Source organism: Schistocerca piceifrons, chromosome X (genome assembly GCF_021461385.2).
Source record: "Schistocerca piceifrons isolate TAMUIC-IGC-003096 chromosome X, iqSchPice1.1, whole genome shotgun sequence".
NCBI classification, from domain to species: Eukaryota; Metazoa; Arthropoda; class Insecta; order Orthoptera; family Acrididae; genus Schistocerca; species Schistocerca piceifrons.
Window position 1 is genome coordinate 70267145 of NC_060149.1, and position 24434 is coordinate 70291578.

The following is a 24434-nucleotide window of genomic DNA, read 5'->3' on the forward strand; positions in this document are numbered from 1 at the left end:
AGAACTCCTTGCCAAGAAAGCAAATGAAACTCTCAAGGAACTTTATGATTGGTCAATAAGCAATAAAGTGACACTGAGCATAAAGAAACTAATGCCATGAATTTCAGTTTGAAGAGGAAAAGCGACAATGTTAAATTGAATGTTGATGGCAACTCTATAGACTGTGTAACAAATACAAAATTTCTAGGAATGAATTTTGATTCTCAGTTGAAGTGGTGTGCACACACAAAGGTACTTGCAAACAGAATGTCATCAGCATGTTATGCCCTTAGAATCCTATCACCAGTGTGTAACATGCAGTGTCTTTTAGTTACATATTATTCATAAGTATACTCAATTCTTAGCTATGGCATTCTTTTTTTTTTGGAAACAAACGCACAAAATGTTAACACAATTTTCAAACTCCAGAAAAGAGCAATTAGAATAATAACCAAAAGTATTAGTCGAGCTCATTGTAAAGATCTGTTCAAAACACTGGGGATTTTATCTGCTCCATGTGAATACATTTACCAGTCAGCTATACACATAAAAAATAACATTGGTAATTACTGCACAAACAGCTCTGTCCACGACCATGCAATAAGAGATAGACTCAACTTACATTTACTAAGAAAAAGTAAACGTAAAACTCAAAACAGCATTTTCTACCAAGGGATAAAGCTGTACAATAAATTACCAAAAGAGATTAAAGAAATTGCAAAAATACATTTATTTAAAAAGGAAGCTGAAAAGTACCTGTTATGCAATAAATTTACATACTTAGATAAAACAGAGTAGGGGTTTTGATAGAAAATGTTGTACAAATACATAATAATAATTATAAAACATCCAACATTCAACATAACACCTTCACTTTATGTTTTTTTCCCTTCTGTTTTCTCTCTCTGTGTGTGTGTGTGTGTGTGTGTGTGTGTGTGTGTGTGTGTGTGTGTGTAGTGAGTGAAGTGTTATGAAACAATGTGTGTATAGTGTGTGCAGTGACTGATAGTAAGATATGAGTAAATGGTGTGGCATTACATTATTTAATAAGTTATTTGTAAAAAAAATATTGTATACCAGCAGTAACTCTAATGATTATGTCTAACTAGAAGTCTGTAAATACATGTATATACAAATTAGCTTATTTTAAATTGGTCTAAACTGTAAATTCTTCGACATGTCCTATATCCTTGTAAAAAGAGATCTATGGATGAATAAAGCTACTACTACTACTACTTCTACTACTACTTCTACATTTCCCTATAGCCTGACCACCCTGATCACCTGATCTTAATCCGTGTGAGATCTGTCTGTGGGGCTATCTGAAAGATGTTGTGGTCAGTGTTCCGACTGCAAACTTAGCTGTGTAGAAGGCACATGCTGAGTAACACATTCTAAATGAGACCCCAGAAACACTTTGATCAGTTGTACAGAAAATGGTGGACAGCATATTTGACATGTTTTGCTCCAGTCACACAGAGATTAATAATCTGATTTGATTTTTATTGATGCTTTTTGGCCTCAGGAAAATTAAAATCTGATGTGATTGATGCTTTTTATGTGGTTTTTGGCTTCAGGCAATTAAAAACCGATGTAATTGAGGGTTTTATGTGTTTTTGGCCTCAGGACAATTAAAAACTGATTTTTCCCATCCGATGTGATATGATCTTGCCATGATGGATGGGCTTATGTAACTAACAGTATAACACCTGTACACCCAAGCACAATGAGTAGTACAGTTTGTTAAATGTCAAACATACATCTTAGCCATTGTTGTATGATTCATTTATCATTTGTAGTTGACCACTATTAAATTATGATGCTTGCAGCACCATCTGTTACAACACTTTGCAACTATTTATTTTTGTTTTGCCATACATTTTCCCCCTTTTCCGATAATATTCCATTGCAATTTGTTGTCTTTCTGACAAGTGGTGTTATTTCTAGAGCGGTTTGAAAGTTTAACTTTAATTATAATCACCTGGGACTAGTTGACCCAAAGATTATTTGTCATCTAATTATACCCCAAGAACTTAACTTGGATCATCTGATGGAAGCTTGTCTTTTAGACTAAAAACCATCTGCTGTGTTTTTTTTTTTTTTCACTCAGCAAGAATCCATTAGCTTTAAACCAATAGTATGTTCGATCAGTTGTCTTTGGAGCACAAGTTTTAAGACTGCTAAAATCATCCAAACTGTGAAGAAAGGTAGCATCATCAGCATACAGCAGTGTACTAGGTTTAATAAATTATGGCAGGTCATTTCTCATTATTCGGAACAATAAAGGACCAACACCTACATTAATCTGTTCTACCCTGATCAGCCAGAACATTATGACCATCTGACTACTACTGATATAAAACCATCCAGGAGATAGCAGCATCACCTGGAAAGGAATGAATGCTAGTCAGACACATGCATGGTGCATGTAGTATTAGCGGCATGCTGTCCATGTGTAGAATGGGGAAGGCATGCAATCTATCTGAGTTTGAACAAGGGCAGATTGTGATGGCCTGGAGGCTCAGCACAAGAATTTTGGAAACTGTGTGACTTGTTGGGTGTTGGTAGAGGGCTGTGGTCAGTGTCTTCAACATGTGACAAAACCAGGATAAAACCATGTCCAGATGTTGTGGGGTTGGGTGGCTACCTCTTCATTGTAGATTTTGGATGTCATAGGTGGGGCAGACTGGTAAAACAAAACATTTAGTGAACTGCAGTGGAATTAATATCAGACTCCAATGCTGGGCAGAATATAATTGTTGACCAGTTCATGTGCCACTGTTAACACCACGACATTAGCAACTGCAACTGAAATGTGCATGTGAGAATTGGAACTGGATGTTGGTGTAAAGGCAGAGCATTGCATAGTCTGATGAATCCCAATACCTTCTTCATCATGGTGATGGGAGGACAATAATCTATCATCTTCTCCTTGACACCTGTATTGTGGCTCCATTATGTTCTGGGGAACATTCATGTAGCCATCCATGGCCCAAAGAAGATCATGCAAGGCATCATAATGGCCAAGGAATATTATACACTAGTTGCAGATCACGTACACCCCTTCATGATGATCATGTTTCCCAATTGTAGTGGCATTTTTCAACAAGATAATGCGCCATGTCACAAGGTCAGTAGTGTGATGGATTGGTTCAAGGAACACAGTGGCAATTTTCGACTGATGTGCTGGCACCCCAGCTTGCCAGATCTGAACCTGATTGAGCACATCTGAGATGTGACTGAATGTGGCATCAGAATTCATTGATCCCCTCCCTTAGATTTATAGGAATTAGGTGATGTGTGTGCAGATGTGGTACCAACTCCCTCCAGCAACCTACCAAGAACTCATTGTTTCCATGCCATGATGCATTGCCACTGTTATCTGTACCAAATGTGGACATACCAGCTATGAGATAGGTGGTCATAATGTTCTATCTGATCAGCGTACACTCGAAATTTATTTCCCAACACACACAACTTTCTTACAGTTCTGTAGATAAGATTTTAATAATTTAAGGCTGCCATCTCAGATGCCACAGAAGTCCATTTTGTCTAGTAATTGTGTATGTATGCCATTAACAGTGAAAGGCTTTGCTTAAGTCACAAAAAGTGACTTGAGCTACGCCTTTGTCCTCAGGCACCCAAAAAAACATATTTGACTACAGAGTCTATAGCATCAACTGTTGACAAGTTTTTCCCAAATCCATATTGTGATCACTAATTACACCTAGATTTTCAAAATAATCACATAACTGTTGGTAAATATTACATTCAAATACTTTAGACACAACTGTAACTATGGAAATTGGTGTGTAGCTTGAAGGTGAGTCTATATCTCCCTTTTGGTACACTAAATTACCCTAGACACTTTAAGCTCATCAGGAAAATATTTCTTGGTTATGCACTTGTTTATATAATACATTAAGAGGTACACAATACAACTAATTACTTTCTTTAGCATGTTGCAAGACATGTCATATACATCATTGGTGCCTGATGATTTCAACTGTTTTACTACTCTTAGAATGAAATGAGGTGAGAGCTTGGAGAATGTAAACATACTTCTCTTTGTTGATGATATACAGAAATTTTTTTGAAAGTAGCTTTGATGAACTTAATAGAATTTCCTACTTCTTCAGCTGCCATTGAATTTTGTGGTGGACTGACATTAATTTTTCTTTTTTTCTTGCATTTTTGGCAACATTATTTATTAGTTTCCATGCAGCTTTGCACTTATTGATGGAAATCTCGATACTGCTGCAATTGTGTGCTTTTTTTTGTCTTCCACTATGTTTTTTTATACTCATTCCTACATACAACATAGGCTAATATGCCATGGTCAGTCTCCAGACAATTAAATATATTGTACAACAATGTAACTTAATTTTTCAGATTTGGCAGCTGTTTAGTGTACTATGGAGTTTGTTTGTTTGGGACCTTGATTTTGAAGCAGTTCTTTATGGATAAGTTGTCATCAAATCGTATCAAAAACACTATAAAAACCATATCAAATGTTATGGTTGCTGCCAAATCATTACTTAAAGTATATTGTGTGTCACTGTAACCAGTCTCTCTCAGCAAGTGTTCTACAAAGCCTGACTTTTTCCCTTTAGTGACAGGTTTAGTAATGACAATGTTTCAGACAGGCATAGTTATGTTACTCTTATCAAGAGGGAACCTTCGTACATAATTTAAAGATGCAAAATTATTATAATAAAATAGAAACACTGTCACTTCACATGATTCTTCAGTAGTTTTAAAACTGATGAAAATATTGTCAAGGCAAGCTGGATTTCTTGTTAGCCTATTATGGATAGAGTGTAAATTGCACTGTCTTAGTAAATTTTTCAGTTTTGTGAGACTACATTTATGTGCCATTACATAAAAATTGGCATTCAGATACCCACTTATTACAATGTCATAATGGATCCAACTAGTCTCTTTACATTCAGCTAACAGAATCTCCCATTTCTTTAAAAAAATATGCAGATGATAACTTAAGTGATCTGTACAAGGATATTATCCCTAACTAAAAACTATCAATAACTATACCAGCAGCTTCAAAGTTCTGTTCTACACACAAAAAATTAAATCAAATGTAATAACAGAGTAACTGAGTGGTGGGTCGGCATAGATTGGTAAGTTCACTCTCAGTGGACCAATGTTCACCCAAACAAAAAATATCAGACTTATTCTTGAGTCAAAAATCATTTACAATAAATGGTTTGTCATTTATTCCTTGAATGTTCAGATAACAAATTTTTGAATCAAATTGTTATTCCTTTCAAATGAACATTTTGCCAAGGGGCTATAAAGTCTTTTACACTACATTTACTTACCTTATAGGTATCTTCCTACAGCTGCCTTTGACTAAAAACTTATTCAGGTGGAGAGGAGGCACTGTTTTGCACTTACCCATAACACCTGACTGTTTCTTCCTCCTTAGCTCTCTTCCCTGTTTTTGATGGTACTATTGTTGCCATTACTGTTGCTGTTGCTGCTACAGCTGCTGTAATTGGTGCTGCTTCTGCCACTGTTGTTTGTGCTGCAGATGATGTTGATTTCTTTTTTACTGAATTTGGTGTAGATGTTGCTTGTTCTGTCAGTGCTGAAATTGTTGTTGATATTGATGTCAATTTTGTAGCCACTACAGTCTCTAGTGTATCCTCAGATGACTATCCATAGGTGTATCAGCTGCCAGGTTTTGAAGGTTGTTTCCTTATTTGGATCCAATGATGATTCTTGTGCTGCTGCTGGTGATTGTGATGTTGCGGACATTCCAGCTTTTACTGTTGTTGTGACAATATCAGCAGTTTGTTTGCCTATCAGTTGCTTACCCAGTCTGTTAAGATGCAAGTCATGTGGAGTGTGAAACCTACGACCAATGGAGCTGGTGTCAATAATCTGGATGTTTCTGTAAATAACATAAAAATCTCTTTACAACTTAATTTCATTTAAATTTATTATTCAGATTATTATTTAAAGAGTTCTGATTGCATTTATGTAATTAGTTTTTATTAGTGGGCTGTTAGTTAAGAGTTGGAGTTTTTTAAATTTAACACAATAGTTTGCTGCATATGAGCTAATACTTTTATATTTCAGAAGGGTGAACTACAGCATTCAAAACTTTCATATTCCCACATTTCTGTAAAGTGTTTTAAATTAGTGGAAACTGATTATCTTACACAACAATCAACATCAAAGTTTCTGGCACCTTTCAATTTTCATCAAAGATTTCATCACAACTACTGTTAGAATCTGGACTTCGACTATTTAATTTCGTTACCTCAATCTTTCTGTACCATCTGACATACAGCATTAATTAATTAACTCAGTAATTAATAATTTTGTATAGTGTAATAAGTTTTGCAATATGGTACTTGTTCATGTAAATGAGGGGATTCACATGGCATAAGGATAACAGTTTCATACATTTTTCTAAATTTTTGACTAGCAATGTTTTCTATAAATTAAAATCATATTAATTCTTATAGTTCACCAAAAACAGTAAATTACAACTTAGATATATTTCAAAACATTATGCAGTTTTCAAAATTGCAGTTCATTCCTATGCTGGTACTTATAAGACATATCAGTTATGAAATAGTCAGTCAACAGTCTGACAACTAACAAATAGCATCTGTGGCTTGGATAATTATGACAACAACTGTTAATATTGTAAAAACTTCTCACCATAATAATAACTCAACTTCACATGGAATAAAATGTGTGTGTGTATGTCATCAAAATTATGATTTCATGTACAACAGTAAACAAATGTCATCCCACACTCAAGTAGATCTTCAGCATTGTGGTGATAACAAGTGGTGATACTGAGGGAAGACTACAAAAATCGGTCAGTTTCATACAAAGCTACTTGCTAGCAAAAGGTACTTTCTGGCTTCATAGAGAAAATGTTAGATCTGACAGTCATAAATGAAGACCTTCATGTATACAACTTAAAAAAAAACCTACATGTGACTAGGAAAGTGCAACCCTCAGGCAGAATAGCTCACTCCAAGAGGGAAGGAAATATATGATATATTACCTGAACATATAAAATTTGCATAACAAACTGTGAAACTGAAAGCATCTGCACTCACCTACCTCCTCAGTAATTTTTTTCTTTTCTTTTTTTTTCAGGGTAAATTAATATTTGTCAGCATAAGGATGTAGAATGTTATACAACACGTTTTTGTTATGATCTAATATAATATGAATACCTTTTAATTTTCAAATTTGTGATCTTTGTACAAAAGCTGAAGTTGTAAACTATGGTTATCAAGATGTTGTGAGAGCTGTAAACATCCTTTTACCTTTTTAACTGGTTTAATTATTCTACAAGGTGTTTCTCAAATAGTTTTACAAAAGCTACCATCAATTATGAAAATGGCAAATAACTTACAGAAATGTTTGATATGGCACTGAATGCTGTATATCTTCAGGTTCTATTTCACCTAGTACTTTTAGTTCTTGATATTCCCACTATGTGGCATGCATGAATGAGTTATTCCAACTGTCATCATGGAGTCATATAACAGTACAGAGCTTGCAAAATGTTGTTTATGTTTTCATTAATCCTAATCTGCTGCTACAGTTCAGAGACAGTTCAGGACTAAATATTGCAAGCTACCACCTCAAAGACAAAATGCTATTAATTGGTACCATTTCTTCACCAAAACTGGCTGTGTATCACATAAAACTCTGGGTCAGTGTTGGCCAGCAGTCTCTGGCACAGCAGTTGAACAAGTTCGGCAGTCTTACATTCGTAGTCTGGGTAAATCACTGAGACATGCCAGCTTAGAACTGAACATGCCTAGTTTTACAGTGGGAAAGCTATTACGGAAATGCCTGTCATTCAAAGCCTACAAACTGGAACTGTTGCAAGCTTTAGGAGAAAGTGACAAAGAAAACAAGCTGAGTTTTGAGTAGAAGTGTTTAACAAAATGCAGACTAAAGATGATTTTATAATAAAATTGTGTTGAGTGATGAAATCGCCTTCCATACCTGGAGGCACCACCTTATCGTAGCACTGTCCATGTGGGTGGGAGAGTTTGCGTGTTCCTGTGATGCTGAGAGCTATACCGGTGGTAGCATAGCTACTGGCCGGTTCAACCTAGCCGGTCAGGTCTCAGCAGAGGAGCCAGACGAAGTGTGCCTCACAACGACCTAGCATCCTTTCCTCCCTTTCCCTTCCAGTCCCTTCCCTTTCCTTCTTCCCTTCTGTCAGTCTCTTCATCGGTGTAGGAGGCGGGTATTATCGATAGGTAAACACTCACAGCTTCTGTACCGACGAAGCAAGGCACCTGTGATGTGCCTTAAGGGCATATGTCAGGATACTTCCAGTGGCATATGGCCATTCACTGCATCCCCTGCCTCTTGCCAGTCGTATTGGCCCTACGATCCACTGCCAACCAGAGACAGAGGACGAGAGAGTGGATCTGCAGCTGCACAACTGCTTGTCCACTTTAAATACCTTCATGCGCAGATGACTCTGGCAAAGTTTCAATGGACTATGAGCTTTGAAAGTCCTGCGGCGATGGAGTGCTGATGGTAAGGCAAGGGTTTGGTGTACCTGAACCTTAGTTGGTGCTCTGCACGTTAGGCAGTGAGACGGTGATGGTCGTTCTGGTACTCGTGAGAGACGGGAGGACTGGTTCGGCAGCTCGTCAGACGACAAAGCAGCCCTATTTAGGATCGCTCTGCTTTCCCTAAACCAGGGAGGGGCCTAGAAAAGGTGGCCTAAACATAGCCCGTCTCAACCCAGCGCAAGTGTCAAACTGCGGTCGCTTGTTCACTAACATATGCGGTCAAAAAAATAATAAAATAAACAGTTACCTTAAATATCTAATGATTGGAGTCTGGAACGTCTGTGTTTTACAGGATAACGACCATAATCAGTGCCCAGAGAGAAAGACAGGACTTATCACAAGGGAATTGGCTAGATATAACATCGAAATTACCGCCATAAGTGAAACACATCTTAGTGACTCTGGACAGTTATGTGAACCGCTCAGAGGTTATACCTACTACTGGAGTGGAAAATCATCCACTGAAAGGGCGGAAAGTGGGGTAGGCTTTGCAATATGCAATAAATTGGCATGTTCACTAACAGAACTCCCAAAAGGTATCAGTGACAGAATAATAACACTCAGACTTCACCTGGCATCCAAGAAATATCTTCACTTGATCAATGTATACGCACCTACATTGCCATCTCCGGATGAACAGAAGAACAAGTTCTACCAAGACCTCCGACATGTCCTTAGGGATATTCCTTCTGCAGATAAACTTCTGTTACTTGGTGATTTTAATGCTCGTGATGGGAATGATTTCAGGGCTTGGAATGGAGACCTCGGTCGCCATGGGATTGGAAAATGCAACTCGAATGGTTTGGATCTTCTAACTCTATGTGCCGAGTTTGAACTCTGTCTGACAAATACATATTTTCGTCTGCCAAAAAATATAAAACGACATGGATGCATCCGCGATCTAAACACTGGCACCTTCTGGATTATGTGATAGTACGGAAAAAAGATCTTGGTGACGTACTGGTCACACGTGCAATGAGAGGTGCTCAGGGATGGACAGACCATCGACTCGTGAGGTCCAAATTAAAGATAACTTTGAAGGCACCACGCCGAGCTTCACACGAAATACCAACAAAATTGTCCTGCAAAATCTTGGCCAATGATCAGACTATGAGAGCAAAACTGGATGAAAAATTTGGTGTCGATGGCCTTTTGATATCTGAATCTGCCCCTGTAGATGAACGGTGGAGTGCATACGCTAGCAGACTGCGTGGCTGTGCTTCAGAAGTCTTGGGAAAGCCTCAGAAGAAGCACCAGGACTGGTTTGACGACTCAGATCCAGAGATCAGACAGCTAATTAATGATTTCAGAACCTCTCTTCGCAGCCCTGATGATAACAAGCGTAGAGCAGCGCATTACAATCTGAAAGTGAAGGTACGTGCTCTCAAAGACAGTTGGTGGGCAAATAAAGCAAATGAAATACAGTTATATGCTGACACACACCAAACGGGCAGATTCTTTGAGTCCCTGAAAACTATCTTTGGTCCAAGAGTTGGGAAGATAGCACCAATCTATAACAAAGATAAAAGTTGTCGGCTGACGCAACAGAGTGACATCCTGTCTCGGTGGGCGGAACATTTTAATGACGTTCTTAATCCCGACCATCAGACAACTGATATTCCATACATAGAAGCACTTGAAGACCTGCCAGTTGAGGAACAACTTGCGGATGCCCCTTCCTACGATGAATTCATTTCAGCACCGGCTAAGCTGAAAAATGACAAAACAGCAGGATTAGATAACTTGCCATCAGAGCTATATAAATATGGGGGGCCAAACATCAAGAAACTATTGTTTGCTCTGATCTTAAGGATTTGGGAGCATGAAATGATTCCACAAGACTGGAAAGATGCTTGTATTTCCAAGATCTATAAAGGCAAGGATGACATATCAGACTGCAGCTCCCACAGGGGCATTTCTCTTCTCTCAGCAGCGGGAAAAGTCCTTGCCCACATAATTAACACCCGGTTAACACACTTTGCAGAAAAACTGCTACCAGAGACCCAGTGTGGCTTTCGCCCAAACAGAGGCACAGTGGATGCCATATTTGTTGTCAAACAAATGCAAGAGAAAAGCTTAGAGCAACATCGGCCTTTGTTCATGTGCTTTGTAGACCTGGAAAAAGCTTTTGATCGTGTCCCACGGGAAGCTCTCTGGATCATACTAAAGAAAACTGGGTGCCCTGACAGAATTGTCAGTTTGATTCGGCAGTTTCATGAAAACATGATGGCAAAAATCCGCCATGAGGACAAGCTCTCAGAACAGTTTCCCGTGACATGTGGTGTAAAACAAGGCTGTGTTCTGGCTCCCACACTCTTCTCACTTTATTTCACAGTTGTTATGAGAGATGCAACCAAAGCCTGTAGTAATCAAATTAGTCTCGACACAAGGACAGACAAAAGTGTCTTCAACATCTCTCGCCACAGAACAAAAAGTCGCGTAACCAAACTATCCATCTTAGAGATTCTCTACGCGGATGATGTATGCATGATGGCTAATTCTTGCGAAACTCTTCAGACTTACATAAATCTGCTAAATGCCTCCTGCAGAAGATTTGGCTTAGCCATTAGCATCACTAAGACGCAAGTTCTCAAACAGCCACTTAGGGGTCTTAATGCAGATGACTCCAGTATTGAGATAAATAACAAACCCTTGCAAAATGTGTCAAATTTCAAATACTGGGGAAGCCAAATTAGAAGTGACAACAGCATGACAACGGAAATCGCAGCGTGTATAGCCAGCACAGCCTCAGCCTTTGGTAAGCTTAATGACCGAGTATGGAAATCACATGATCTCAAACTACAAACAAAAATTGCAGTCTACAAAGCAGTAGTATTATCCACCTTACTCTATGCCTCGGAAACCTGGTGCTGTTACAAAGCTGACATTAAGAAGCTAGATAAATTTCGTCTTCGATGTCTGAGATCTATTCTGCTCATCAAATGGGAAGACCGTGTCCCAAACACGGAGATTTTGCGCCACATGAAACTGGCTGGTATTGAAGCTTTAATAATGAAACATCAACTGAGATGGAGTGGTCACATAGTACGCATGGATGTCAGTAGGCTACCTAAAGCGGTGTTCTACTTGCAGCTCTCGTGCGGGAAGAGGAGGAAAGGTGGTCAACACCTGCGATATAAAGACACCATTAAATGCCACCTTGCAGCCTGTGGCATTCCAAGCAACTGTTGGGAGGAGCTAGTATTGCGCCGATCGGAGTGGCGATCAGCTGTACATAAGAGCATCGAACAATTCGAGCAAAAGCGTCTAATGAACTTGGATGCTAAAAGAGAGCTCCGAAAATCTCAGCTCAAGCCTGTCTACACGTATACTTACAACTCTGCTGGTCAACTGCACTGTGCTTCATGCAACAGGATATTCAAAGTGAAATTCGGATTCGCGAGCCACATCCGAGCCTACCACAACAAGGACAGAGAAGGCTGAAGGAGTCGCTGTCGCTGGACATGGCGAGGAGGACATCATCATCAAAGTGAACTGACATTATGTTCAGATGTGGGGTTAGCAGAGAAGACCTCACATACTTGAACATGTATGGGGCTCACCTAACGTAAATGTTTCCTGTGCTGTAAGATGTAGCAAAATTTACGGTCCTTTCTTTTTAGCCAAGTCAACTATAAATGCCATGTCATATGTAGACATGACTGAACATTATCTGATGCCTCAATTACAACATAATATGGGCACAGAATTTAATTTACAGCTAAAAGGGATGCCATCACATGATCATTGTGAAGTTGTCATGTCACTCTGTAGGAAAGTGCCCACTTGGATTAGAAATGGTGGAACAATATCCTGGTCACCATGATCACCTGATTTAACCCCAATGGACTTTTGTGTGTGGTGTTATATTAATGACAGGGTGTTTGTTCCTCAACTTTCAGGAAATGTTGGCTAGCTACAACAACAGGTAACACAACCAGTTGCCAGCATATATCAAGATTTTCTTCATAGAACTTGGCAGAAAAACTTGAAGATAAACTGCACTCAGAGCTGTAAGTTATTTAACTTTTTCACAATGAAAGGTTACTTTTGTATTTATGAAAACCCTGTAAATCCATAAGAAGAGTATTATGATGTAGTGTAAATTTGTGTCTTTTGAAAGAAAAATTGGTACTATATGAAATGATCATTAAGATACTGTAATAATGGTAAAAGTGTGTTCTGATTCTTAACTCAAATAACTATTATAAATTCTTAAGAAGAATATAAGTATAGTTGTCCATGTATGCACATCTAAATGACAGCCTGAACTTAAAAGAAGTATTTTTTCTTATGTACGCTAATATAAAACAATATTTCTAGTGATTTATGCAGTAAAACGTAGATTATTTGTTAATAAATATACAGCTTATAATCATCACATCAATTCATATTGTCCCATATCATCATCTCATAACAACTGACTTGTCTAGTATCAGTTTGTATCTTTTGTCTAAGAATAACAAAGAGGATCAATAAAACAATACAATAATATCTTCTTGTAAAAAACTGCTTGCATAAAAGTTATGAATCTTGTGTTGGCTTCATCAAGCAGACAATTCATGTTTTTACTTCCAACATCAGTATCTCAGAACTTTGATAAACATATCTTCAGTTAGAATCACCAATCTATTCTTCTTCATCAACTTAGAGTTTCACACTGATGTATTTGCTTCCAGTTTCACTATCCCTAGCATTTTTGGTATTAATGTTGTTTAAATGGATTTTCTATATGTTTTCTTTCTTGTTGTAATTTTCTGTTTCTGTCATTTTTCTGTTTCAGGTATTTTCTCATCTACAATGCTATTCCTTTTATCAGAACTGTTGAGTGTAATCATGTGACTTCCACTTTCTCAGCTTTACATAACTCATATAAGTTATTATTCAGATACTCATGGATGACCGGTGGTGTACCAACTATTTTTCTATTCAGGAATGCCTCGCCCTCCCCCCCCCCCCTCCTCCCCCACCCCCTGCCCACCCTTCTTCACCCCATCTTAAGCACTATTGTTGATTACACTGAACCTAAGGCCAGAAAAGTAAAAGCATAAATGCTGAAATTTGTTTTTGAATGTTTCTCACCAGAGGAAAGTCTACAGTACTACGTCACCACTACAAAGATGGGTGATGTTAATGTTGTGTTAGTACTATTGGGAAACAGATGAAATGACAAAACTGAAAAAGTCCTTGACCCCAATGGAATCCCTATACATGATTTAAATCTGAGTTAAACTCTTGTTTAACTGATATACTTTAGATTCCTCAAGGGAAAAAAAATGTGCACAGTGTTCCTAGTTATCAACAACAAGGGTAGCAGAAGTTATCCACAAAACTCCCATCCAGTATCATTGACATCCATCTGTTTAAAATCATCGAACGTATTTTGAGCTCAAATGTATTGAGGTATCCTGAAAAGAATGACTTCTTCTACATCAACTATAATGTTCTCTGAAAACATTCATCATATGAAATATAACTCACACTTTTCTCACACTACACTCAGCCACTGATAAGGCATCCAGATGGGTGAAGTGTTCTTGACTTCCATAAAGCATTCAATTCAGTAGCACATCAGTGCTTATTAATGATAATGTGATAAAATTTGGGGCATCAAACAATAATTTGTGACTGGATTGAGAGTTTTTGGAAGAGAGGACACAGCATTTGTTTTGGATGAAGAGCCGTCAACAGGTGTAGCAGTAACTTCATGTGTGCCCCAGAGAAGTGTTTAGAGACCCATGCAATTCATACTGTTTATTAGTGGTCTTGCAGACAATGTTAATATTTATTTAATATTTTTTGCAGACGATGTTATACGTTTTGAAGTAATATTTGAAAATATCTGCTGAAATCTCTAGTTAGATGTCCTTTAAAAAAGCACCACACTTGACTAGTGAATGAAATTAATCATGGTACACTGCTTTTACAATATTAGGTTCTCCATATCTACTGAAAACACATAAGCCAAATTGAGAAGAGGTCTATTTCTCAGAGGTCCAAAATATAAGAAGAACTATTATTCCCTATCTATTTGCACTTTAAGGAATTTAGTGACTTCCATTCTTCCTATTAGCTGATTTCCAAAAGGCACAGTTATTTCTCTCTCTTTTTCTGTTTTTGTTCAGAATGGAATGCACTAGGTGTTACTAGAATTTAGTTAGAGACCATTTGCACTGAACCAATTAATCATATCTAATAGTATGTAGTTAATAGCTTGCTTGGATAGCTGCGCAGTCTAACATGCTTCTTCCTGAGTGGGAAGGCATGCTGATCCCTGGCACGAATCCGCCTAGTGGATTAGTGTTGAGGTCCAGTGTGCCAGCCAGCCTGTGGATGGTTTTTAAGGCGGTTTTCCATTTAACTCGGCAAATGTGGGCTGGTTCCCCTTATTCTGCCTCAGTTACACTGTGTAGGAGATTGCTGCGCAAACACCATTTCCATGTACACATGCACCATAATTACTCTACCATGCAAACATTTGAGGTTGCACTCATCTGGTGTGAGACAATACTGGGGGTGGGGGGTCCACTGAAGTCCAAAGCATACAATAACCCTGGGTTCAGTGTGGGGGAGGTGGTGGGGTTGGTGGGCTGCTGTGGCCCATTGTGTGGTTGTCAACCACTGAGGCTATGGTGGGACAAAGCCTCTCCATAGTTTATAGGTCCCCGGATTAATACATACATACATACATACATATAGTTAATGGATTCCTCACATCTGTCAATTGATTTACTGCTCATTAAATGGTGGTATCATTAGTGAATAAAGTAAATTTAAGAAGGAGGTTTCCCCATAATGCTAGATCATTTATAAAGATCAAATGACAGTTCCCTAAAAATGAAGCCCTGGGGCATCCCTCATCTGACAGAACTCCATTTAGATTGAGCAGAGCTAGATAGACTTGCATTCTGTTACCTGCAATGCCAGTTAGTCCAACTAATTTTGCTTCCTGCAAGAGAATATGATGATTAGTGCAGACAAAAGCTTTTGATGAACTACAGAAGACACCAACTGCCATCATTTTCTTGATTAGAGACTTGTGGACTTCATTTGAAAGTGCATATATTGCACCTTCTGTTGAACAGTCATTTAGAAAGCCGAAATTGGTTCTTGCTTGAAGTCTATTCTTCATGAGATGTTCAGTAACTCTTGTACACATTAATTTTTACAGAATTTTATGGAATGCTATTAACAAAGAAATAGAGCAATAGTTAGTGAGTTGAGTTTTATCATCTTTCTTGCATAGGAAATTCACAATGGCATACTCCAAGTCTTTATGGAACAATGCCATGTTCAAGTCTACAGAGACAGGATTAAGATGCATTTCTGCTTTTATGTAGGATTATGCAGTTTGGCATAGAATCATGGCTTCATCAAGAGAGGGCTTACAGCCAGTTTCCTGAGTGACTGACAGGGAGTGTCTGCTAAAAATCTCAGCCACACATTTGGAGTTTTCCACATATTTGAGTTTTTCAGTTGTATGTATTTGTTTGCATTTGTACCTATCTCTAATTTTCAATATTCCAGCTTGTCTTATTTCATTATTACAATTGTATATCTTCTTCCTACAATAAATTACTTTTCATTTCTGCATTAATTTCTTTAAAATTTTACAATGTAGTCTGTAGTGCTCCCATATTTCTACATCTTAAGATGTTCTGTTTGCAATGTAAATATCCCTTTTGGTTCTGCATGGTTGTCTAATACATTTTGTAATCCAAGGCGTAATTACAGAACTGAAAGCACTATTCCCAACACACTTCTCTGGAAAAGATTCTTCAAAAGAGCAGAAAACCCCTTTACAAAATAGATAAATTTATCAATAACATTATCAAGACTATGTAATACAGACCAATCCATTTGTTGCAACTCACGGTTAAAAGTTTCTTTTACTCTTTGTTCATTAGTTTTATGTATTTACATTGATGAGATTGTTTTTTGAACAGACTAATATTGTAAGGAGTCAGGACTTGTCCATCATGATGTAAACTAACATATATAACCTGACTCACATTGAAGTTTCAGCATGTATTAATGTATGGTAATACATTGTCTATCACAGTTTGCAACTCAAATGTAATTCTGATGGCAAATTTGGTTACTGTCATTAGATTATACCTGGTCATCACACTTGTAAGGTTACCTTTACTTTTACTTTAAGTCAGACAGTTTACATTAAAATTGCCTAAAATTACACCACCTTTTGTTTTGGGTTGTAACACTGAAAACAGAAGTTGCATACCATGTATGAATGTTTTTATCACCTAAAGATGCCTGTAAATAGTAAGTGCTGTTATTAAGTACATATCCATTTCATTTCAGCTGCACATGGTTCAAAGTGTTACTCTACACAATATTGCTTAATGTCTGTGGCTATGTGTGTTACAATGCCTTTAACATAAATTATTACTCAATCTTTGTCCATATTTTTCCTAAAATATTGGATTATTAAGTTATAGCTTACTATAGCTGTCATGGCCCATTTATTAGTGACATAGTTCTCCATAAAACACAATATCTGTGCATTACTTGGACAGTCCTTTCATTAATGGAAGTAAGCAGTTGATATGATTTGTTTGAGAGGCCTCTTATAGTTTGATGTAACTACACCTCCAGTGATACCCTTATCAAATAGATTCTCAGCACTAGCTGCTGACTGTGGTAATACACCAAACATAGGCAGATAAGAAAGTAAATGGTAAAACTTTGAATAAAGAGCCAAAAAAGAACTCTCTGATGCCAAGATGCCCCAAAGGACTGTTTCTGCACACTGACAGTCATCAAAAAGACCTATCAAAATACATTTTTGAAAGTATATGTTCAAAGCAATCACTTTTTGTGAAAGTTAAGCCTGGTGCCATGTTAAATGCAGTGAAAGAGAGTATTGCAACACAGACAATTCTACTGAAAAAAGATGACCTTGTGGTGATTATAGCTGACAGCAATGACATATTGCTGTTCCAGAAGAACAATGACACAACTGCAAAATTCACCAAATAAACGTTATTGCACCAGTCATCTCAGGAAAAGGTAATGCCTGCAGTGAAAGACCATCAGAACTGTAGTTATACATGGTGCTGCTAGAGGGTAGTTGTGTCTCTGTGGAAATATCAATTGTTGTGACTTGGGTTGGAAAGAACATTGTCGTAATTATCAGTTGCATGTTTCAGTTTGGCGAGAGTAGTAACATATCCAGTGAAATAGTGACACAAGTTATGAATACTGCAGACTGAGAATCATTTCAACTAAAATCATTGGTGCAATAATGACGTAAGTGTTCATTGTGTCATTGTTTTCCCAATGTCTGAGTAACATCTGTGTCATAATTGTTCATAGCATCATTGTATCCTCAACTTTTAAATAACTTTTTTCTCATAATGCTAAATGACATACACATGCTTCAGCAGCTCATCAAGGCAGTTATGGATTATGCCTAGGCCTTGGCTAGTTCTTTGAATCAAGAAATGGAAGCTGTACAAGCATGAATGCAGGTACCTTGTGTGAGGATAACACTGAGGAGATTGTTGCAGTCCTTAGGGGATAGCACTGGGGATGAAAAAGTGGAGCTGACAAACTTATGGAAGCTGTGCATCAGGTGCTTCATGGGCAGATGAATCTGGCATTGCTGCCCCTGAGCAGTATTTGGAAGGAATAAGGGAGGTTCAGGAAGAATTTCCACCACAACTGCAGCTAGTAGTCAAGCTGGGCAGCCAGAACCTGCCATTCTACCACTATGATACAGCAGTGGAGGTGACGATGGATAACGCATGAGTGTACATGTCCGTGAGCCTACCAGTAATGAGCTAGCATGTGCTATTTAAATTTTATGTGGTGAAAACCTATCCAGTGAAGTTAGCAGCAGTAGAGAAGTTTGTGCAAGTGAGAGAAGAGGGGGTATGGCCAGTAGCAGAAGACAGGGATCAACATGTGGTGATGACCTAGGGTCAGCTTCAGCAGTGCTGAAAGGGGATGGTTACCATATGCCCGGGATGTGGAGCCACCATAGGTGGAAGTGCATATGTCAGAAAATTATTCAGAGGCAGAATGGAGGGGCGTCCATGTCAAAAAGAGGTGACTGAATCAAAACCGTATTTTCAGAGATAAGGTTTACAGTGTATATACTCAGTATACAACAATGTGGTAGTGATAGCCAGTTTCTATGAACAAGGGAGACTCATGGGAGCAAAATGTTTAGAGTTACAGGGTAGTGGATTGTTGATCAATAGGATCAAGTATGATATTATGGTGGCTACATTCCAATTGCCAGCTACTATGATGGGAGTGACTCTGTTAAATATAACACAACCACAGCGGTAATGGCCAGATGAAGCCCCAGATATGCTGCCCAACAGAACTTTACCTGCCTTAATATCACCTGGGAACCCAACTTGAACAATTTGTTGAGTCAGATGATAGCCATGAAGGAGGAATGAATCACAGCAGATCAATTGTTGCAGCATGTAAGTCAGTATCTAGATCAAAGACATCAGGTAATCTTGACTGAAGTCTCACAGTTCCTAGCCCAGTAGTGAATCTGACTTTGTTCGTCTTAGTCTTTATGTATCTGAGACAATGCAATGTTCAAAGGCCTGGTCCAGGGACAATTTGAATTCCTTGGACTGTATTCCCCAAGCAACAGGGTGGATAGTAGATTGTGAAGTATAGGATGAGTGCAATAGTTGTCTAACAAATAGGAATAACTGATTTAGTAACAACTGAATTCAACTGTAGAGTAAGGGGTAACGGTGGAAGACTGGTCAAATTATGGACCAAGTGGCTGGCTCTTCTCAGTAGGAAAGGGCAGTGCAGTGCCACAACCCAGTCTTTGGACAGAAACTAATTTTCACTTTTAGTGAAACAAATAGGTGCTGGAGGCATACAATTAAGTTTGGATTTTAAGGAGGAGGGGGGGGGGGGGGGGGGGCAGGAGGCCAGACAGTTAGGTCATCAGTCTCATCAGATTAGGGAAGGACAGGGAAGGCAGTCAGCTGTGCCCTTTCAAAGGAACTATCCCCACATTTGCCTGGAGCGATTTGGGGAAATCACGGAAAACCTAAATCAGGATGGCTGGACATGGGATTGAATTGCCATCCTCCTGAATGCGAGTCCAGTGTTCTAGCCACTGTGCCACCTTGTTCGGTTGGATTTTAAGGCAAGGATCACTTCTCATTGTTGGAAACCAGCAGAATCACCACAATGCCAGAGCTAAGCAGGGCAGCAAGTTGACTGAGCTACAACAGCAGCAGCTATGGGTTCGAGACTGTGCTGTGCCTGTTATCACCACTAAGTACTTCAAGGGACTTGGTGACAAAACTCTGCTGAACTACTATTCGTGCTTGCCACCGTTGATGCTGATTTCTTAGTGGGACTTCGTGCCACAGTGCCAGTCACCATTCGATTCCTGTTGAAAGGCAGTGGTTTGAAACCCACATGCAGCAGACTCCACACACTGCCTCTGCAATCATGTGCACAGCTGAGGAATCCTTCCTGCACCGGAATGCCATTGCAGCCCAACATGTAGTATTACTGATATCAATGGCCAAGGCCTCCAAAGGCAACAAACCTCACCAATGCAGGGCACTGGTTCAGCAAGTGCAGCCGGAAGCCTCCATCCGTTCATCAGCACCAGCCAGGGACAAGGGGGAGAGGCATGTCTGCCTGACTATGTTGTGTACTGAAATCAATAAAAGTCATTTGTAACTGTCAACAGCATTTCACCTAGGTCCTCCAGTGTCACCACCATTACTCATCCCCCATCATGTGCAGCACGCTATAACACCACGTAAAAGATAAAGTAGCTGAAGGAGCAGTATTGACATGAACTGAAAGTAATGGTGTTCACTGATGATGTTACGATCTGGGCTCCAAGAGAAACTGAATATATGGAACAATCATTACCAAGAGTTTGGTCTCATTGTTAGAGAATTAAAGACTGTAAAAGGTTAGTAGAGAAGGAGGATAGCCCAAAATACAATTGAATGGAAGACCACTGGAGAATGTACAACGTATCCCATATTTGGGAAGTATGATAGATTATAAAAACTTTACTTGTAGTGAAGCTCTAAACCATGCCCATAAAGCTGCTCAGTTTTAGAATCAAGTAACCAGATTCTGCAGGATAACCTGAACTGCATAAACCAAAACTATTTTCAGTACTTGCTACAGGGGCGCGTTCAATAAGTAATGCAACACATTTTTCTCTCAACCAATTTCGGTCAAAAAATGCACAATTCATTGTGGAATATCATGTAATATTCCCGCTTCATCCCCTATAGTTTCATGATGTTCCACTGAGTGGTGGCTCCATACACCGTCTTCAAAATGGCATCTGCAACAGAGGTGCATTGTAAGTGGAGAGGTGTCACTGATTTTCTTTTTGCAGAGAACCAGAGCAATGCAGATATTCATAGGCACTTGCAGAATGTCTATAGAGACCTGGCAATGAACAAAAGCATGGTGAATCATTGGGCAAGGCATCTATCATCATTGCAACAAGGTAACACAAACCTGTACAATCTCCTGCGTTCCAGCCAGCTGCACTTGGCTGTGACTCCTGCAACGTTGGAATGTGCAGACACTCTCATTCAAGGTGATCAATGGATTATAATAAAACACCTCACTACATAACTGATCATCTCCATTGGCAGTGCTAACACACTCATTCTCTAGTTGGGGTACTTGAAGGTGCTTGCCTATTGGCTTCCTTGCTGCCTAACAGAAGACCATAAAGAGCAATGAAGAAGCAACTACGTGGAATTGTTAGTGCATTACAAGCATGATCATGGCAATTTGTTGTCAAACAAATGAAACATTTCAAACAGGAAACAAAATGGCAGCCCAAGAAAATGTTCAAAGCTGCACCTTCAGCCAGTAAAATTTTGGTGACAGTATTCTGGGACTTTGAAGGGGTTATTCTGTATGATGTACCACACATGGTACAACAGTCACCTCTGGCATGTATTTTGCTACCCTTAGGATAATTAATAAATGGTTTTGCGATGTTTTTCACCACAAAAATGCAATCTAACTTCTCCTTCTCCATGACAACACAAGGCCTCACAACTTCATTGGACTGCTCTTCCTCATCCACCCTACAGTCCAGATCTCACACCTTACAACTTCCCTCTGTTTGGCCCAATGAAATGTGCATTCTGGAGGAAACAATACATGGATGGTGGTACCGTAACTGATGCAGCAAGATGTTGGCTCTCACATCGACCAGCGGAGTGGTATTGAATGCAGGTTATGTAAAAAAAAAAAAGTTTGTTTTTTCTACAAAAAGAAAAATATGTTCTAATACTTACTGAATGCCCCTTGTATATTTGCATTTTGACCTGATCACTGTAGATGTGTGTTCTGATAAAGAGGGAGAATTACCAAATCCAAGCTGCTGAAATGAAGTTTGTTAGACCTATGGTGAGGCAAACAAAAATAATAAGTTATTGAATGAACATAATGGATATAGGTGCAAAATACAGTCTACAGAAAAACTCCACCAGTGTATTCCAGAATGAGATTTTCACTCTGCGGCGGAGTGTGCGCTGATATGAAACTTCCTGGCAGATTAAAACTGTGTGCCTGACCGAGACTCGAACTCGGGACCTTTGCCTTTCGCGGGCAAGTGCTCTACCAAATGAGCTACCGCAGCACGACCCACACCCGGTACCCACAGCTTTACTTCTGCCAGTACCTCATCTCCTACCTTCCAAACTTTACAGAAGCTCTTCTGCGAAACTTGCAGAACTAGTACTCCTGAAAGAAAGGATATTGCGGAGACATGGCTTAGCCACAGCCTGGGGGATGTTTCCAGAATGAGATTTTCACTCTGCAGTGGAGTGTGCGCTGATATCAAACTTCCTGGCAGATTAAAACTGTGTGCCCGACCGAGCCTCGAACTCGGGACCTTTGCCTTTCACGGGCAAGTACTCTACCATCTGAGTTACCAAAGCACGACTCACGCCCGGTACCAACAGCTTTACTTCTGCCAGTACCTCGTCTCCTACCTTCCAAACTTTACAGAAGCTCTCCTGCGAAACTTGCAGAACTAGCACTCCTGAAAGAAAGGATATTGCGGAGACATGGCTTAGCCACAGCCTGGGGGATGTTTCCAGAATGAGATTTTGACTCTGCGGTGTAGTGTGTGCTGATATGAAACTTCCTGGCAGATTAAAACTGTGTGCCCGACCGAGACTCGAACTCGGGACCTTTGCCTTTCACGGGCAAGTGCTCTACCATCTGAGCGACCGGAGCACGACCCATGCCCGGTACCCACAGCTTTACTTCTGCCAGTACCTCGTCTCCTACCTTCCAAACTTTACAGAAGCTCTCCTGCGAAACTTGCAGAACTAGCACTCCTGAAAGAAAGGATATTGCGGAGACATGGCTTAGCCACAGCCTGGGGGATGTTTCCAGAATGAGATTTTGACTCTGCGGTGGAGTGTGCGCTGATATGAAACTTCCTGACAGATTAAAACTGTGAGCATGGCTAAGCCATTTAAGCTGTCAGAGCTGTTAGTCATGTGGGCCTGAGGTGCACTTGCCAGCATAAATGACTGACACATGTTTCTCTTCCATGTTTTCACAAAAGCTGTTGTTGAAAGCTTTTATGTAAATGTCTTTTAATTGTGCCATCTTTACTCTAAGTAGCAATCTATTTTTTCCTGCATTGTTGGTGTTTTTCTTTCTGTTTCCAATCTAATCCAATTACAGTGTTTGTATGAAATACCAAAATGCCGTTACAAGATGTGTTTCTGCACCCTTATTGTTGAAACTGTAACTTACCTCTGAAGTATTTTTCTTAAAGAAATATTGAATAACTAGGATTAATATTGTTGATATTTACAGCTATTCTTCCACAGATGATACTTAATTTATGTTTATCACATTGATGAGAACAAATATTATCAATTTTTGAGTCAGATGCAGACGACAGATAATATTTGTTTGTGTCTACATGATAGACATAATTTAAGAAACAGCAAACCTTCATGCACTTAAAATTCTGACCTGCCAGTATGCAAAGAACATTCTGTCTTTGTTAAAATTTCATTGTTCGTCAAATATTATTGTTAAAAGGTACCACTGTCATAAGAAACACAGAGTTTTCAAAGCATAGACTGCAAACTACTTGGAAACCCAGAATTAACATTCATGAGTCCTATTTGTTATGTTGATAAAAATTTATACAACTATACAACTGGGAAAACCTGTTAGTTAATGAAATACACTGAAGAGCCAAAGAAACTGGTACAGCAGCCTAATATTGTGCAGCCCCACCCCCCCCCCTCCCTCCACCGAGCATGCAGAAGTGCCATAACATGATGTGGCATGGATTCGACTAATGTCTGAAGTAGTGCTGGAGGGAATTGACACCATGAATCCTGTAGGGCTGTCCATAAATCTGTAAGATTACGAGAGGCTGGAGACCTCTTCTGAACAGCACGTTGCTAGAGATCCCATATATGCTCAATAATGTTCATGTTTGGGGAATTTGGTGTTTAAATTCAGAAGAGTGTTCCTGGAGCCACTCTGTAGCAATTCTGCACATATGGGGTGACCCATTGTCCTGCTGTAATTGCCTAAGTTCATTGGAATTCACAATGGACATGAATGGATGCAGGCGATCAGACAGGATGCTTACATATGTGTCACCTGTAATAGTCATATCTAAATATGTCAGGGGTCCCATATCCCTCCAACTGCAAAAGTCCCACACTGTTACATCTACATCTACATCCATCTACATCCATACTCCGCAAGCCACCTGACGGTGGCCTCCACCAGCCTGAATAGTCCCCTGCTCACATGCAGGGCCCATGGATTCATGAGGTTGTCTCCATACCCGTACATGTCCATCCGCTCGAT